This window comes from Nicotiana attenuata, unplaced genomic scaffold, assembly GCF_001879085.1.
Source record: "Nicotiana attenuata strain UT unplaced genomic scaffold, NIATTr2, whole genome shotgun sequence".
NCBI classification, from domain to species: domain Eukaryota; kingdom Viridiplantae; phylum Streptophyta; class Magnoliopsida; order Solanales; family Solanaceae; genus Nicotiana; species Nicotiana attenuata.
Genome location: NW_017670301.1, coordinates 159,804 through 178,487, shown reverse-complemented (window position 1 = coordinate 178,487; position 18,684 = coordinate 159,804).

Genomic DNA, 18,684 nt, shown 5'->3' with positions numbered 1-18,684 from the left:
GGACATGCATTATGATGTGATATCTGTTTTTCCGTGTATACATTTCTTCCCTTACCTTGAGCTGTTGTTGTCGCAATTATACATTCTGAGTGATATATTGTTATTGTCCCGTACTTGACCTCTATCTCAATTGTTTTTGTGTTGTCTATGTCTTTTGCTTGCGTAACTTGCATATTCCATGCCTACTTCCTACTTTTGAAATTATACTCATGTCATACCTATTCTGTCGCTCTCTAGTTTAAGCATTCCATCATGTTAGTCATTCATGCCCTTACTTGATAACTTGTAAAGATCATGTGTTTCCTACTTATCTGTCATATTTATACTTAGGCCCCCAATATACTAGTTAATTGATGTTGATATCCCTTGCTTTCCAAATTGTTGTTATTTCTCACGTGCTTCCATTTAGTCCTTTACTGTGGCCCACATGTATATCCTTGTCCATTGTTGTTACTTGCGTATTTCCTACTTCGTTCCTATCATTGTGTTTCTGTCATATGGTTGGTTCTGTTATACGTTCATTTGGAAGGATAAGTTGACGCACGGAGAGTGTTGCCGTGCTAATTGAATTGTTACATAAATTTATTTATACATGGTGAGGATGAGATAAAAGCACGAACGTTGTTACCATGCCATGTGATTTGATATTTTGGACATACTTCTCATACTAGGGAAGATCGTAAATCTTTTATTGTGGTTCCTTTTAGTAATTGTTGACTGTCTCGCCGAGTTGTATATGATACTTTTATCTGTTATGTTTTGAATTGCTTTGCTGCTAATCTAATGTACATGTTATAACAATAATCATGTTTTAACTAAAAGCCTCTTCACTATTTCGACGAGGTTAGACAAAATACTTACCAGTACATGGGGTCGGTTGTAGTGATACTGCACTTCTGTACATTGCGTGCAGATTTTGGAGCGGAGCTGCTGGTGACGTCGGGTGCTGATTCGGAAGATGTTCGTGCGTTTGGATATAGCTACCACTTGTCCTTGGTAGCTTAGATTATTGCTAATCTGCATATGTAATCTTCAAACAGAACGTGTAATTATTTGTATTAGTTTTGAAATTCCAAATGTTAGAAGCTCGTGATTCGTACTACCAGGTCTTGGGTAAACTTGTAATTGTTTTGTTATCTATTTTCTTTTCTCTTATAATCTCAATTGAGTTGTGTTTTTCTGTTAGTTGGCTTACCTAGCGGGTTGAGTTAGGTGCCATCACGACTTGTGGTTTTTGGGTCGTGACAAGGTTGTATCAGAGCACTAGGTTTGTAGGTTGTACGAGTCATGAGCAAGTGTCTAGTAGAGTCTTGCGGGTCGGTACGATGACGTTCATACCTATCTTCGGGAGGCTACAGGGCATTTCGGAAAAAATTCCCTTTCTTCTTTCTTTATCGTGCGGCCTTTTTCAGCTTGAAACCTACTACTTTGACTCTTCCTGATCGCTCATATGTGATGTTGTGCGCTCAGTATTCGCTATGTGCCGACGATCGGTGATGTTGAAGATAGATTACGACGGGCTGTGGATGCTTGATTATCATCATGATGTGCTGTCTAGCCTCAGAAGCAGATGCAGTGTTAAATCTTCTTGTCGTTCATTTCTGGTAGGAGGCGGGTTCATATGTCTGGTTGTTAAGCACCAATTTGGGGAAGATTGCCTGGTGTCCAGGCTATTTTGATTAAGGTGAGTTCATGGCAAGGTGTCGATATGAGTATAACCAGTGGGCCATCTCTTGCACGATGAGTTTGGATCGTGTGTCTCGTATGAGGTTTCCATTCGGTGGAGCGCACATGTCATCATTTCAGAGCATTTGGGGAAGTTGTTTGACTATTGTAATGATGGGTAAGCGTTTGGCAAAATCTTCGAGGTGTTCTATGATCAATATTGCATGAATTTTTGAAGTAATCAGCTAAATAGCCATGCGGATCGGGGCATGCTTGATAACTATGGATTTTAGCCTATCTTATGCTCTTTTTTGCTTAGGTTTTGGATCAAAAATGTGTAAAAGTATTCCCGAAAACTGACTTATTGTGCTTGTCTGCATGTTTTGGTCAAAATGAGGCAAGAAAGCCATAATCAACTCATGGAGGAGTTAAAATTGCACAAGTTCAAAGCTAAGATAAAAGCGCTAACCGCGAAGGAAAAGAGCGGCCGTGGAAGATCCACCGCTGAAGCGGCCACAATTATGCGGTCCGCGGAATTGAGGTTCAGAGAAGGTTTTTTGGGTGCAACAGAGACCGCTGACCGCGATGAAAAAGTGCGGACACGGAATACCTGACGCGGCCGCGGTGGTATTTCCGCTGAGAATGGCGATCAAGGTTCAGAGACCCTGCAAAGTGAGCCTAACTGAGGAGCACGGTCCGCGTCCAAATTGCGCGGTCGCGGTTTAGGCTAACGTTGAGGCGGTAACTTTTATGCTGTCTGCGAAACCAAGTCCAAAACAAGCACAAAAGTGAAGAAATGCGGTCCGCGCTTGTTTTGCGCGGCCGCAGAAGTCCTTACGCTGAGGCGCTCATTATTTCGTTGAAAGCGGAACCTCCATAGGGGAATTTTTGTCCAGTAATTTCAGTTGTGTATAAATAGTTCTTTTTCACATTTTTAGGTCATCTTTTGTCTGAGGAGCTCGTTAACAGCCGTATTTTACTACTTAGAGTAATTTTAGAGCAGCTTTAGCTATTAATCTTAGATTTAATTTTTGTAATTAACTTTTATGGGTTATATTTGATCTCCATCTTTGATTTCTACCTTGATTATGAGTAGCTAAACCCATTAGCTAGGGTTGTGACCCAACCCTAGTGTGGCTATTTAATGGGTCTTCAATTTTAGGGCTTAATTATTTATGGGTTAGTGATATTTAGCTTGATTCATGCTTTAATTGTAGAAATGGTGGTTGCAAACACTGATTCATGCCTTTATGACTTAAACTCTTCTTGAGAAAGAGGGACTAAGTCTAGAAAATTTGGGCTAACAAGGAATTGAGGTGAATTCAAGAGATTGATAGCCCCAATTAAAGGGTTAAACCTAGAGATAGTAATACCCGACTTGAGCCAATTTTGCTTGCATTGTTTGAACACCCAATTGGGCTTGAGGAAGCCAATTAGGGAAAAGTCACTCAAACTGCCGAGAGATATAGAGTAATTATGTGCAAAGGTTATATCATGATCCCAAATATAACAAGTTTTTCCTAATTCTAGACCTCATTAGATACTCGCCTAGGTGTAAGTCACTTCCCTAGTGCTTTTTATCAATTATGAAAAATCCTACAAAAATATTGTACTTAGATTACTTTCAGCAATTAGTAGCATTAAAAGTAGAATAGAAACAAATCCAAACATGGTTAGAAGTGCAATTAAGAGCAACACGCATAGCTAGATTGGATAGAAACACAACTCCCAACCAATATTAGCTCCTTGTGGATATTGATCCCGACCTTTCGGGTAAAAACTGCATCGACCACTCTTTGCCATTTTATAGTGGTATAGGGTTTGGAGCCGATCACTTTTTGGCGGCGTTGCCGGGGAGCTAAACAGTTGTGGCTATCTATCTGACTGGTTTTCTGTCTTATTTTTCTTTCCTTCTATTTTACTAACTTGTCTGAGTTAATTGATTTAGGTACAACATGGAAAACAATGATCCTATTGGAAATATTCTCCAGGGGGAGAAGGTAGATGATAATGCTGAAGATGAGGTACCTCTAGTACCTCAAGCTCAAAGAAGAGGCCGTCAAGCAAATGATAACATTCCAGACCCTCCCCCAGCTCCTCCGCGAGTAGCTCCTCGGGTGCTTCCAAATGAAGGATACACAAGTGCAATTGTCCCACCCCGGATCCGGGTGGGCAATTTCCTGATTACGAATGTTATGCTGACTTTATTGGAGCAAAGAGGGTACTTCACAGGCGCTCCCCATCAGAATGCATATAAACATCTAAAGGGCTTTGTGGATACCTGCTGGGGAAGCAAACAGACAAATGTGTTGGAGAATGCATTGAGACTGAGATTGTTCCCTTTTCACTTAGAGGGAAAGCTTTGGACTTGCTCGAAAGACTTCCCACCCACTCTATCACTACGTGGGATGAGTTGGCCGACAAGTTTATAGCCAAGTTTTTCTCACCGGGGCATATGGAAACATTGAAAGATGAGATTCTGGACTTCAAACAGGAACCTAATGCACCACTTCATGAGATCTGGGAAAGGTATCGGACGATACTGAAAGAATGTCCGAACAATGACATGACCGAAGCAATGATCCAGCAAACATTCTACTGTGGCATCAACACGACCAATCAGTGTGTAGTGAACCAGCTAGCAGGGGAAACTTTATGAACACACCTTATGCTGAGGCGTGTGAGATACTTGCTGAGATGGCAGATACTTCCTCGGCGTGGCAAAGTCGAGCTAATGTGCCACAAAGGTGATCCCGCTATCATTCACCTGCACAAAGAACTCCATGACCACGGCCAAGAAATAGCAGAGTTGACTACAATAATGAACCAGTTGGCCAAAGCTCAATGCAGCAAGTTCAAGCGCCAAGACAAGTGAATGCCATGGAAGGGGTAAATATGATGGTCAATAAGAGGCGGCAAAGATGTCAACAAATTAAGTCAAGGAAATCCGGATCAATATGAGCAGGGTAGTAGTGGTTTCAACCAAGATGATGGATATGATGATCAAAGTGAAGAAGTTCAGTATGTGAACAACTACCATGGACAACGGGGCAGTGCTCCGAATCAACAACAACAGTGGAGATCCCAAGGAAATTGGGGGAATCAAAACCAACAAGGAAATTGGAATAATGGTAACAACAACAACCAAAACAACTAGGGGAACAACAATCAGAATTGGAGCAACCAGGGCAACTGGAAAGGAAACAACAACCAAGGGGGTTGGAATAACGGTAATCAAGGGAATCGGGGGTCGGGCTTTCAAAGGCCTCCAATATATCAACAACCAAACAACCCGCCTCCATTTCTATCTCAAGGTCCTAGCTCGTCAAACAATGAGATGGGAAGGATTGAGTTGATGTTTGAGCAAATGATGAAGAAAAACACCGACTCTGATGCCCAGTTGGCGTCCCATAATACATCTATCCACATATTCAAGGTCCAACTTGGCCAGATTTTGCAATCTTTACACACTCGCCCTAAGGGGGCTCTACCTAGTAATACGGTAGTAAACTCGAAGGGTGGGAACAATACCGGCCATGCAATGGCAGTGACCACAAGAAGCGGTAGAGGTGGTGAAGTAAGTGCCTCCAAGCAAAAGGAAGTTGTGAGTGATGAGGTTGAAGTGCCAAATGATAATTGTTTACCGTGAAAATGGTAATTACAATTAAATTTGATTATGGGACTCTAAAAATACGTGATCTATTTTTATGCCGATTGTTAAGCAGTTGATGCTATGTTTGTGAGACTTAGAAGCGAAATAAGAGTTAAGGATGAAATGATAACCAAACCGATAGGTAGACAATCGGGGGGCCTCGAGCTTGTCGGTCCGGGGCCTCGAGGTCGATTCCGGGGCTCGACCGTGAGCTATTGAAGGTAGTCGAGGTATGACTAACAGTTAGGATAAAATCATAGAAGGCTCTTTATGACCAATGATAAGCAATAAATGATGAACAATGATGAAGATAATAAATGAGAGCAATAATATCAAGAAAATATATAAGAGAGCAGAGAGAATGTTGTTTTATATTTCTTATGGAGCAGCTGAAGCAACAGAACCCCTACAAAATAACAATGACTCCCTTTATATAGGAGGGAAATCCCCACATAGTACAAAATACATTAATTACATAGATATGGGCGTGGGACGACTGAATGACGCCCTGATTTGGTGTTCAGAGTAGCCCGCTGGACTGTGTCAGCCCTAGCCGCGTGCCTTGGGAACTCCTCATTTCCACCATTACCGTGATCCTCACTACCCTGGGGTCGAGTGTTGACTACCCTCGAGGAAAGATATTCGGCCGCGGCCTCGAGCCTTCGAGGTGATCTTCTGAATGCCTTAATCACGAGAAATTGGACCCTCTGATTTCACCGTATACAGATAGTCCCTGCGTTTCCTAGAATCAAAGCGATAGGAAATGATTTTGAGCTTCTATTCCGAGGGCATCATTGTCGTGACGTCAGCATGTCAGATCATTAAATGCCATGCCAAAAAAATGCGCAAGGGTCGCCGTCAAACGTGACTATCGAGAAGCTCACGAACCACTATTACTTCGTCCCTTTTGCTGCCCATCCGGTTCCTATCAATGCATCAAGGGTTTGATAATTCTAACTTTCTCAACACCTTCAAATTCCCAAAGCCAGACCCATCCCCTTTTGCATCCTTCCTTCTTTCATTTTTAGAAAAATCTTATCATCATCATGGCTAGAACCTCCAAGATGATTCCTCGGAAAGACTTGGTCGCCTCTTCATCTCGAACATCTAAAGGGAAACCTAAAGTGATACCCACCTTGGGACAATGCACTCCCACCGAGCTAGAAATGTCGAAGGACTTTACCATCGAAAAAACCTCATCTACACCGGGCCGATGCGAACATGTATCTCAGTACATTAGTGTTGTGACTAACGCGAAGAAGGTGAAGGAAGACTGTCGACGGAGGGAGGCAATGGAGGTGGAGATTCCCAGCCCTGACGAGAGCATAACGGATTACAAGGCTGGTTTCCTTCATGTATATACTTACCTGTATACTTTGGGTTCGGTCGATCCTTCTAAATCCCCTCCCCCGGAGATAGTTCCGGTTATCCTTAATTTTTGCGACAAATACCAAGTGACGCTTGGTCAAATCTATCCCTCTTTCTGGAGGATAGTCTTGATGCTTTGTCATTTCTCTGATGGGGTCTGGGGCGAGACTTTTACCCTCAATAATTTGATTAGGTTGTACAGCCCTCGATTTTATCGAGGTTTGATTAGGCTTCACCACCGATCCAAAAAATCATTTTTCTCGAGCATTGACGAGGACAAGGATCGGGGGTGGATGAGTAGGTTCGTCCGGGTGAAGACCTCGGACATCATTCCGGCCGGGAGGATGCCTTTCACGGAGAGGTGGAACACACAATGTAAGTATCTTTTCCTCGAACACGTTTCGTGATTTTTTTCCCTTTCTTCCAAAAAAAATGACCTCTCTTTGGTTTCTGCAGCTGCCGCTTGGTATCCCGAAGCGGTCTCGAACCTGCCGAGATGGATTGAGCGGTTGGATACCTCGTTCCCACATCTTGTCCGGTCTTGGCCCGACCTAGCTAAGAAGCGGTGGGTGGCCAAGAATCATGGTAAAGTTCCCTTGCCACCTATATCTTAGCCTTATGTTTCTCCATATACCCTCTGTGCTGATAAGTTATGGCCACTGCGCACGTACAGGCCTTGGCGAGAATATGTTGATGAGACCGCCTTCAGGTGGTGAGGCAGAGACTTCGGAGCCTGCTAAGGGCAAGAAAAGGAAGGGCAAGGAGGCGCCAATTCCCTTGTGACAAAGAAACCTAAGTCACCCAGGCCTCAAGCCACCATTAGGATCTCGGCTTCAGCTTCCGAGGAAAGCCTCGGCACTGGGGACGAAGATGATGATGAGAACGAATTTCGTTTGGAGCAGAGACCGAGGCCGGGCGCGGGGGTCTTGCTGGTGCCTCGACCAGAAGCTGCCGAATCGGGGACAGCCGACTCAGGTAGGTTCTGTGTGGCGAAGACCCTTGAGGAGGGTGTTAATGTGGTCCCGGATCCCGTGGCCAAATGTGGTGTGGTTTTTGCTGGGGGGACCGTTGCTGCCGGCCCCGAAAGGTTTGGACCAAGAGCTTTTTAGGGGCAGGAGTTGTCCATCGGGGACATCGATGACCTGGTTGATTTCAGTTCGGGCCTTCGGGTCTCGTCGGGGGAGCTAAGGGACGCCCAGGCTATGAACACCGCCAAAGCGGGGAGTCCTCTCGGGGGGGGGGGGGAGGCGCGTTTGGCAACATTCTTGATGATGTTAGCGAGAACATCGATCTCAACGCTCCCGGTGCCGTCAAGGCGGCGGAGAGGTTCCTACAGCAGGTGATAGCTGTTTTACGTGTGTTTCTTTTAGTCTCGAGCATTACTTCTTCGTTCTCTTGACTCTTCTGTTATACCGCAGTGTAAGGAGAAGTATGATCATGCCCTTTCCAGGCTCTATGAGGAGCTTTCGTGCCGTGAAAAGGAGCGTGAGAGGCTTACCTCGGGGCTGCAAGAGTCGGAGGCTTACTCTGCCTGAAAGGAGAAAGAGTTATGCGACCTCCGGGCTGCCATGGAGGGAGCGCTACGGGAAAAGGCTGATCTTGCTGAGCAGGTATTTTATCATGCGTGAATCCGCCCTTCGCTTCTATAGTTTGATACTGACTGGCTAATCTTTCTCTTCGTAGATCAGGCAAAAGGGTTCGCAGATCGGGCAACTGAATGTGGAGATCCTCGGGCTGAGGGAGCAAAATGAGGTAGGGACCTCGGAGTTGGCATCGACCCATGCTCTCCTCCAAAATGCTCGAAAGGAGATTGCTGTGCTAGTTGCGGCCAAGTCCGAGACCGAAGGAAAAGTTGTGACTTATCTTAAGGACACGGCCACGGCGAACCAAATAGCCCGTAACATATCGATAGAGGCCGAGCTGAAACTGGTTCGGGCTGTCGATCATGCTAGAGAGAAGGCGAGGAGGGAAGCCTTGGAGGGGTCGGAGCCAGAGGTCTCGATCTTTCGGCCGAGATTGAGGAGGCCCGGGAACTGGAGAGAAATTCGGCGCTCTTGATCGCTCTAGATGTGGATCCTGGAGATGGTTCAGAGGATAGTGGCAATGAAGAGTAGATCTCGTGTCGCTTTGCTCTTTTTTCTTTTTTCTTTCCGTGTACGTACCGGGGAAATGAGTCTTGTAAAGACTCCCCTTGTAAATATATTTTTGGCAATGTAAAAGGGTTTTGCTGCTCCATGTCTTTCCATTATTTATGTCTCGCCGCTCTTGCGGAGTTAACCTTTGAATATCAACATTAGCTCTTCGGAGCCCGTACTTGGAGCGATCGGGACCCCAGGGTGGTTCTTCTAGTACATTTCCCAAGAAAAAGGTGACATTAACATGGCCAGAATTAATTGGCCCTCTGGGTAGTCGAGCAGTCGCTGCTTTGCCCCTATATATCCGTTCACTAGCTTCTCAAGTGGAGATTCTGCTACTCTGAGTAACCATTTCTTTCATTGAACTTGGTGCCTTGTGCTAGCTCTCCCGTTATTTCAACTCAAAATCTTTGCCCAAATCTATACCCTCCTCTGCTTATTTTATCGTAGTCATGACTGCTGCATCGATGTCCGCTCATCAAGGATAGCAGAGTTCTGCCTCTGTTCCGCGTCCGATCGGTGGTATACAGCCGGTGCCTGGTGAGCGGGCCTCGAGGTGCTTTGTCTCGAGGAGAGACTTTATGTTGGAGAGGCCTCCCAACGTTCAAGGACATCGAGAGCACGCGTCGAGGTTCATCTTATCAGTAGAGGAGGAACACCTCGAAATTATCAGAACAGATTGCAGATGGGGAGAAGGTGTGGTACTACAAGTACCTTCCTCTGAGGAGAGCATCATGACCTATGTCGAGGGGTTCTTGAGCGTGTACACGCATACTTTTACGTCGGGTCCCCCCGACCGGGCCGTGCTTGATCTGTCGGAGATATCGGGTTACCTTGGCGCAGGCTCACCCATCTCTTTGGAAGATTGTGCAGACGATAAGATACTTTGCAGATAAGGCCGGGCTCGAATTTACCCTCGGTCATTCCATGAGGTTATCGGCCGCTACGTTATCGGGGTTTGATTACTCTGCAGCGTCGATCCACCCGGCTTCCTGCCGTTAACGGCGAAGAGGGCGAGGACCGGGGATGGATGAGCCGGTTCATTCGAGCTCGGACGGTTGATATCATTCCTGGAGAGTTTTTGCCCTTTCCTGAGAAACGAAATTTCACATGTAAGTGTCATACCTGTATTTTTATCACTTTGATTGAAGGCGGGCTTCATAACGATATTTTCCTGATTCATTTTTTTGTAGCGACTCCTTGGTTGCCGAACGAGGTCCCTGATTTGCCTGAATGGTCTCATAAGCTGGCAGCTTGTTCGACCTATGATAAACGCAGGTGGCGAGACCTATCCAAAGGGAGATAGGAGGCAAGGCATCATGGTAGGCGCTTGGTCGCCTTTTTCCCCAAAATGGCACTTTTCTTTTTAGCGTACTAACTTAGCCGCCGCAGGTATTGGAGATTTTTCCGAGATGAGGCTGTGCCCTCTAGGGGAGGAGGAGAGACTGACAACCTCTGGGTTGAGGGTCGATGATAAACGAAAAGGGTCTCCGGGGTGTGAGGAGGCTCGCTGCGGGGCGAGTCCTTCTCAGCAGTTCAAAAGAGGCGATTCGACCGATCACCCGGCTTCAGAGGCCTCCGTTCTTGAAAGAACATTCCCCGCTTCTGCTGAGGGTACCTCGAAGGGTGAGGAGCACGTGGTGCCTCCTTCTTTTCATACCAAGGGCACTTCGGGGGACACTTAGCCATCGGACATTGGATCGGCTTTTGGCGAGGCTCAGCGACTTGGCTTTATGGTAAGCTTTGGTAGCCGGTATAGGATTATTCCGGTTTTATATTCTTCCTTTCTTATTGAATTTTCTTTCGTAGGCCTTTGAGAGGCTTAAGTTCGAGTTGTTTCACTACGAGGCTAGGTTGCAGAAAGCTTCGGATAGGGAGAAGTCCCTTAAGCTTCTTTGCGTGAGAAAGGAGAGTGAGCTAGCATCCCTGCGGTGCGAGGCGGATCGAAACTGGAGCTGTGAGGGCCGCCTCGAAAGACAGGTATCCTGTATTTCATGTCGACGCATGTTCCTCCTTATATCTTTAGAGATTAATGTTTCGATATCCCAGTTGGAGAGCAAGACAGAGGAGCTGGAACGACTTTGGGGCGAAGTTGGCCGAGCCAAATGTGAGTTTAACGAGCTGCAGGCTCTTGTAGATGCCCAAGTTACGGCCAAGGAGAGTGCTTTGGCTAAGGTTTCCACCCTTGAGGCGCAAATACGGACCGCTCGTGCGAGTGATTCTGCACGAGCGAACATGATCACAAGGCTCGAGTCCGATCTTTCGAAGGAGAAGACCGAGATGGTGAATGCCTGGGCCGAGGCTGTAATGGGTGTTGAAACCCAATTTTTCCCTAGATATTTTTATACTCAAAATACTTTCAAAATAACATATATATGCATATATGAGCATACCCAAGTTTTGGTACTTTTTCCAAAATTTAAATGATTTTTTTAAACCAATTTATTGCCTATTTTAATACCACAAAATCCAATAATTATTCCCCAAATTATCATTTTGGTGAATAACTTATTTCATTCTCATATTTACACCAAAATATAATTAAGGTGATTTTTGTACATTTTTACAAATTTATTTGGTATTTTTAAAGCTAAATTGCGTGTAATTGCAATTATAGCCTATTTTACGGTTAATAGCATTTTATAACTACAAAAATTATTTCCAGTATTTTTAAATTAATATTTATATAGTATTTGTTGGCCCAGTATTTTTAATTTGCTTTTGAAATCATTATTATTATTTTTTATAAAATAAAAAGGGGAAAATTGGCTATTTAACACTTAGCCTATTTCTATTTCAATAACAGCCCTTCCCCCTTTCAGTTGTAGCCTTAATCTGGCCCAATTCCGCCCCCAAATTAAACGACCCAATTCCTAAAATACCCAACCCACGACCCGTTCTCAAACCCGTCCGGTTTTCTTTTAAAATCCAAGTCGTTGATCATTTTGATCAACGGTTGATATCCTTCCTTTCCTTTTTTAATCACCTAACCCCTCTAACCCTACCTCATTTGCATAGAAACGCCGCATCTAACTCCCTTCGTCTCCCTCAAACCCTCTCTAGCCTCTCCGAAACCCTAATCACCTCCCACCTTATCTCACCTCGATTCCACCGGAATCCATGGCATCTCCTGCCATAGATGGCCTGTACTCACCCTCTCTCACCCCTAAGCCTGAGCTACTCGAAGTCGGGAAGCTTGATTCCTGACCATTTCGACTCAGGATCTGATCGTGTTCTTCTAAGCCTTTCTCGTTTCTAGGGTTTCTCTGAAACCCTAAGCCATTCGAGGTTCTTTCACCATTATTTGTTTAGATATGTACTATGTATATGCTTTTCTTGACATTTTGAGTGTTTTCCCCAAAAGTTTTTGTCAAAATCGTTTCTCTCTGATTTTTAGGGTTTCCGCAAGGATTTTTGAAAAATCTTTCTGATCCTTTTCTTCTTTGCTTTATGTGTGTTTGTTTAACCTTGCTCGTATGATTTCCTTTATTTTTATGCATATATGGTCTTTTACCCTTTACTTTTCTCCTGTTAATTTCTGCTATGTTTTCATTACTCTTCTGCTATATGTGCCTACCGTTAAAGTTATTTTTGACTATGCTCATGTTCCTACATACTTCATCTGCTTGTGCTCAAGTTTGCACTGTCTCTTTCTTTCTGAACTCGTTTATGTTCTGAGTTTCTCGAATATGTTCTTCATGATTTTTTCTTTCCTTTGTTGTTCAAGCATGCTGTCATGACTGTTTTGTTGAGGCTCTGAAAAACAAACAACCTGCTTTCCCACTTCATGTCTGATTCAATTTTGAAACCCTAGGGTTTTGGGGTTTCCTTTGACGATGTGGATTTTTGTGTTCGAGTTAAGGCTCCACTTGGGAACCCTGAACTATCAGACTCACTAGGAGTCTGCAAATTGAACATGTATCTCTTTGCTTATGATTCTGAACTTCTCCTCGATTGAACTCTGTTCTAAATAATTTAACTTTCTCTTCTTGATTCACATGATTGTGAGTTTTATATATAAGAATTCTTCTTTCAAAAAGGTTTTGACAGCTACTTGATTGATCTTGGACTCCTTTGATGGGGTCTCGACTGATTTCCACTGATTTTCTTTGTTTGAGCCCTCCTCTACCTATTCCTGACTGGGTCCATTCGAATTAAACCTGTTTACTTTGATTTTTATTAGTTGTCTGATTGATTCCCTTTCCTTTTCTCTACAAATCAAGTACCGTTGAATTCTTTCTTTAAATAAACCTTATGTATTTTCCCCTCTTATGCTGCTGTGAAAGATTTTACTGAAGTTCCCTTTCCTTAATTACATTCTCCCGTTTGAAATTAAATTCCTTGACTGAAGGGAGAATATTTGTGACTGATTTTTAAAAGGTTTTCTTACCTTTCTTACTTGTTTCTCTACACTATAAAAGGGGATGGCCTTCTACACTTTCAAACACACGATCAATTCTGATTACTTTCACTGAGTACTCTCAAATACACTTAGAATTTTCACAAACACTCGAGTCCTCTAAACTCACAAGCATAAAGTGTTTTTCTCTGATTGTGGCTTTGCTTGAAGACTTCTTCTTTCTTTTGCTTGTCTCTTTCTAAAGCTGGTATGTCCTAGTTTTAATTCCAGCATCAACTCTAATGTGTTTACTTACCAATTCTCCTGTCCATGCTTACTTTACTACCTGTAGAATTTAGCCTTTGTGTGATGTGCTTATATCTTGCTTATGTCTTGCAATGAATCCCATTCCCCATGTCCCCCTATTTGTTTGAGCTATAGTTTAGAAAATATGGCAATATACAAAGTTATTGTCCATGGATGTAAACTGGACCCTTTGGGTCCTAAGCTCTTTCAGTTTCCCATCCCTATTCCCTTATGTGTGTTTGAGTTAAGGTTTGGTCTGGCAGCATCCAAATTGCTGTCCAGAGTTGAACCTGACCTTCAATAGGTCCTAACTCTCCAATGTTTGGCTAGTGGGGTGGTCAGGGGTGTGCCAGCATTTTATGTTGCTGGGCATGACCACCAACTTGCCTTGGCATCCCTTATATCCCTCTACTGCACTTACACTTGTTCCTAGACTCTAAGTCCTGCCCACCTCCAATGAGCCTTGCCTTGGGACCTTGAGCTCCCTCTGAACTAGGACATTGGAGGGCTGGCCCTTCCATACTGCACTTTCATTTAGTTCTGATATCTGGGTGTGAGCATTGCCTGGAGTTGTTGAAATTCCTTGGAACTTTGACACATCCCAGATAAGAGAAAGGCTTTGGAACCTGATAAGAGAAGGCCCTTAAGTAACCAGAAATCCAGACTCTATGCATGCATTGTTCACTAGGCAAACTTATCTATAGGATTAAAAACTAATAGTACTCAGATACCATGCTTATAGTATTTCTACGCTTTCGCTACGCCTATAAAAAGTGTTTAAATTAACGACGCTAGAAATCATGCCTATAGGAATTATCAATCAAATCTGAATCACCCGTTTTAAGATTAGCACTAATTACAGAACTCGCATCATTCTGTTAAAACTGGCAACTTTCTTAATCAGTTTGTTTCTTTATTCCTGAAACCAGTAGATGCCATGCCTATAGGCCATCACGTAGGCAAACAAGTATGTAGTTAATTAATTGCACTGGTCTTCGATAAGTTGCAGCCACGCGAGCCTAATACGAACTTCTTGCCTGAAAATATGTAATGAACCAGCCTGCCTAACGTTAAGCATAATTTCGACCTAATCAGTACATGTAAGACATGCTAAACTACATGATTTTCTGTGATTAAAGGAGGTTTATCGAGCCTTAATTGTTTTTGTGCTCCCGTAACTGCTTTCATGTGACGCCTTAGTATTTTTAACCTTTTTAAACCTCTGAAAAGCCAAGCTTCTTCCCTTTAGGATTTGTAGTCCTAAAAACCTCCAGGACTGATAGGTGGGACGGGTAATAGCATGCAATAAGTAAAATGAGACTATTTCGCGCTTAATACCTTAACGGGGTGGGAATAGTAGACATGGAGATGATGATCACACGATAACACTACGCGTACAATTGACTACCGGTGTTGTGTGGATGATCCATGTGATTTATAAACCTAGGACCCCTTTTCTTATACAACTTTGTTTAATATTAATAAAATCCTGTCTTTTCCACTACTCAAAACCTTCCTTAATTTTACTGCATTATGCTTTTTCTTCCAGTTTTCTTCTTTGTTTATTCAATATATTGATTAATTTTCTGCGTTTAGATCATCTAGACCTTGATCCCCACATACTTGTCACGTATTTATTTGCAGCCCTTATGTGTAAAATCCTTTGTGTATCTAGTTGCATTAAAGTCACAACATAGCATGGCCGGGAACCACACTAGTGGATCTTGAGGGGTGCCTAACACCTTCCCCTTGAGATAATTTCTAGCCCTTACCCGAACTCTGGTTTTCCAACTCAAAAACCCTTCTTAGTGTCCTAATGCACTCAATCATTAGGTGGCGACTCTTCAATTCCAAAAACCCAATTCCCAAACGGGAATAGAGTTGTCTTCCCGAATTTCGTAAACCCGATTTCGCGATAAAAAGGGGGCGTCGACAGCATGGCGACTCTGCTGGGGATTTCTTTAGGCTTTTACCACTTCATGTTATATGTGACTTTATTGTTTTCTTTTATTGCTTTGTTTAGTACCTTTATTTGAGACTGACTTGTCTTTTTGTTTCCTTTTTCTTTAACGCTTTCATTTACTGCCTTCTTTCAATAGGGTTGTAATTTTCGAGCAATTATTGTAACCATTATGAACGTGAAAATACGTGACAATCTGTTTCATTTTTTGTAATTGCATCTTCAACATCATATTCTACTCGTGCCAAACAAATACCATAGCAACGCTTGATGAGTGGTTGCACTCTTCCAATATTATTACCCCCTAAATTTGGCAAAGGCATATTTGCGGTAAAACTAGTAGATCAGCGGTGCAGTCGACGGTTCCGTGACTTTCCCTCTTGAGTTGTCCGCTCAAGGGTACCGGTCTAGCACCCCATAGAAACCTTATCCTGTTTAACTGTTCATGCATCACTGTCAAACCTAGTCGAGTCAGTTATGCTGTCCACATAATAACTCTTTAGGATAGCCTTATCCAAAGTCCACTGGGTTCCCCTGGGACCCAAACGGACAACACCATACTCTGTGCGTTTTTTTGGAGAACTAAATGTTGTTTATGCTAATTATTGATTTAAATAGTCGAGTTCGGTGGGGGTAAGGGGCTAACGCTTTGTTTTGCAGAAAATGAGGAACGAAGTCCCCAGATTCGGCATGGTAACCAATATTCACCTGAGGTTGCTAAGATGGTGGGAAGACCTTCATTCCAGTGACCGGACTCTCGTCCGCAAGTATTTGGGAAACTTACCCTCTCTTTTGGAAATTCAGCCGGACAACAAAATTATAGAGGCTGCGACTTTATTCTGGGACAGTGATAGATCGGTATTTCGATTTGGGGACCTTGAAGTGACCCCGCTGCTCGAGGAAATAGGAGGGTTAGCCGGTATCCCTTGGGAGACTCCGGGTTTGCTCATGCCAAAAAACCGCAAGGGTAAAGGTTTCTTCAAAATGATGGGGTTGAAGAAAAACTCAGATTTGATTTGTTTGAAGGATTCCTATATTCCCTTCGACTACCTGTATGAGAGGTACGGTCATAGCAAGTCCTACCGCACCTATCCAGACGAATTCACCCTCACCTCATTGGGGCATATCCACAGGAGGGTTTTCGTCTTCATGTTCTGTTTCTTGGGGATGATAGTGTTTCCCATGAAGAAGGCTAGGATCCACACCAGACTAGCCATGGTCACCAAGACACTAATGGAGGGGATTGAAGGGCAACATTTCAACATAGTGCCCATGATTGTTGTGGAGATCTACCGAGCTTTGGAAAATTGTCAACGAGGGGCCAGTCATTTTGAGGGTTGCAACTTATTACTCCAACTCTGGCCATAGAACATCTCCAAAAGGGTCGATACCGCCAAGAGCTTCCGCGGAGGCCGTGGAATGATCATATAGCCTTTCACCATCCCAATAGAATGAACTATATGCCTGACATGTTTGCTCGGCCAGGGGATGCTCGAGGATGGGTAGAATTGTTTGAAAACTTGAAAGAAGACAAGGTACAGTGGATGTTCGAATGGTTCCCCACTGGAGAATTCATCATCCGCTCTCGGGACGCTCCATTTCTCATACTCATTGGTCTGAGGGGAACTTATCCCTATGTCCCTCTCTGGGTCATGAGGCAAGCGGGGAGAAAGCAAGNGGACGCTCCATTTCTCATACTCATTGGTCTCGAGAGGAAACGTTATCCCCGTATGGTTCCTCTACCGGGGTCATGAGGCAAGCGGGGAGAAAGCAAGTCGTACCAAAAGTAGAAAAGATGAGTCATTTCAGGGCTGATTTCCAAGACGACGATAGCCCATACAAATGTCAAGCTCAATAAATGTGGAACAACAAGGTCATCCTGGAGAGGGATTCCATAGAACCTGACAGGTATCATGCCGATTACACCTTATACTATCCAGGTTGGCTAGAAGAAGATCATGTTGGGTTAGGACAGCCCGGATATGTTCGAGGTCACAGAGTCATCGACGAAAGGGCTGAGATACAGGTTAAGTACAACCAGTTGCACAAGAGGATCAGGGAGTGCGAGAGCGAGCATCAGGAGATTCAAGAGGCAAATCAAAAGTTGATCGAGGAATGGAAGGATATGGCTGTCAGAGCCAACAAGCCCCTAGGGCATTTGGAGCGAGGGTTAGTAGAGCTGGAAGGGAAGTTCATTCGGAGGATCGAGAATTGCCAAAACGCCGAAGGAAATGAAGGAGGACATTTGGCTAGGGCTTATCTGCTGCTGGGATTACGTGAGCTGGTGACGCTGTTCGATGGAGCCAAAGATGCCGAGTCTGGGGAAGGTCCTTCTGGGACCAAATAGTTAGGAGTTTCTTTTCTTTTCTGCTTTGAAATGTAATAAGGCCAACGGCCATTAGTGACATTTTTTTACATTATGCAATTTTAGTGTCGTTTTGGGATTCGTCTCATTTTTATCAATAAAATGAGGCATTTAGCATTATAAGTTCTCCAAATCAACTTGTCGCTAGGCCTACCTCGGGCACAACGAGGCACCCAATTTAGGACACGATTTATATTCTTGTACTATGTGTTTAAACACTGCAATATTTCTTTCTCAGAATCCGCACTAACTTGCTACCCTTTGTTTTGTTTTTACTTTTATTTTTTATTCCCCTCCCCAAAAAGGTTAGTTCGTGCATTCTGGCATCATCATCCTACTCCACAAGATCTAAGGGCCCTCCACCTCCTCCTCCTCCAAGTCCTATCAAAAGCAAGAACAAAGCAAAGATGGAGAACGTGAACAACATCAGAAAGGACGACTCAGCTGAAAGGGTAGAAGTTCCTCAGGGTATTCAGGTATCCAAAGAAAGTGCCGCGCAGCTCGAACAGAAGCTACTGAAATTTCAAGAAGAGCTAGACCAAGTTCGGAACTTGGCAAGTCTGTCATTCTCCCTCACTACTCCAGACGTCAACTTTCCCAATGCTCAACACCCCATCCCAAAGCTGCAGAAACAGCTCGCTACTCATTGCAACACACATCCCAACAACACTCCACTCCTCATCCCTGAACCATCAAATGATCATCCCCACCACACTCCCATATATGTGGAAACCTTGCCACACTACACCAAACCCATTACAAACACACCAGAATCTGATGACAAAGATTCTCTCATCAAGAACTTGGCTGCCGAGCTCAAGAAATTGACCAGTCGAGTACAGGGCGTTGAAGGAAACAAAGGCATTGAAGGGCTGAATTATGAGGATCTTTGCA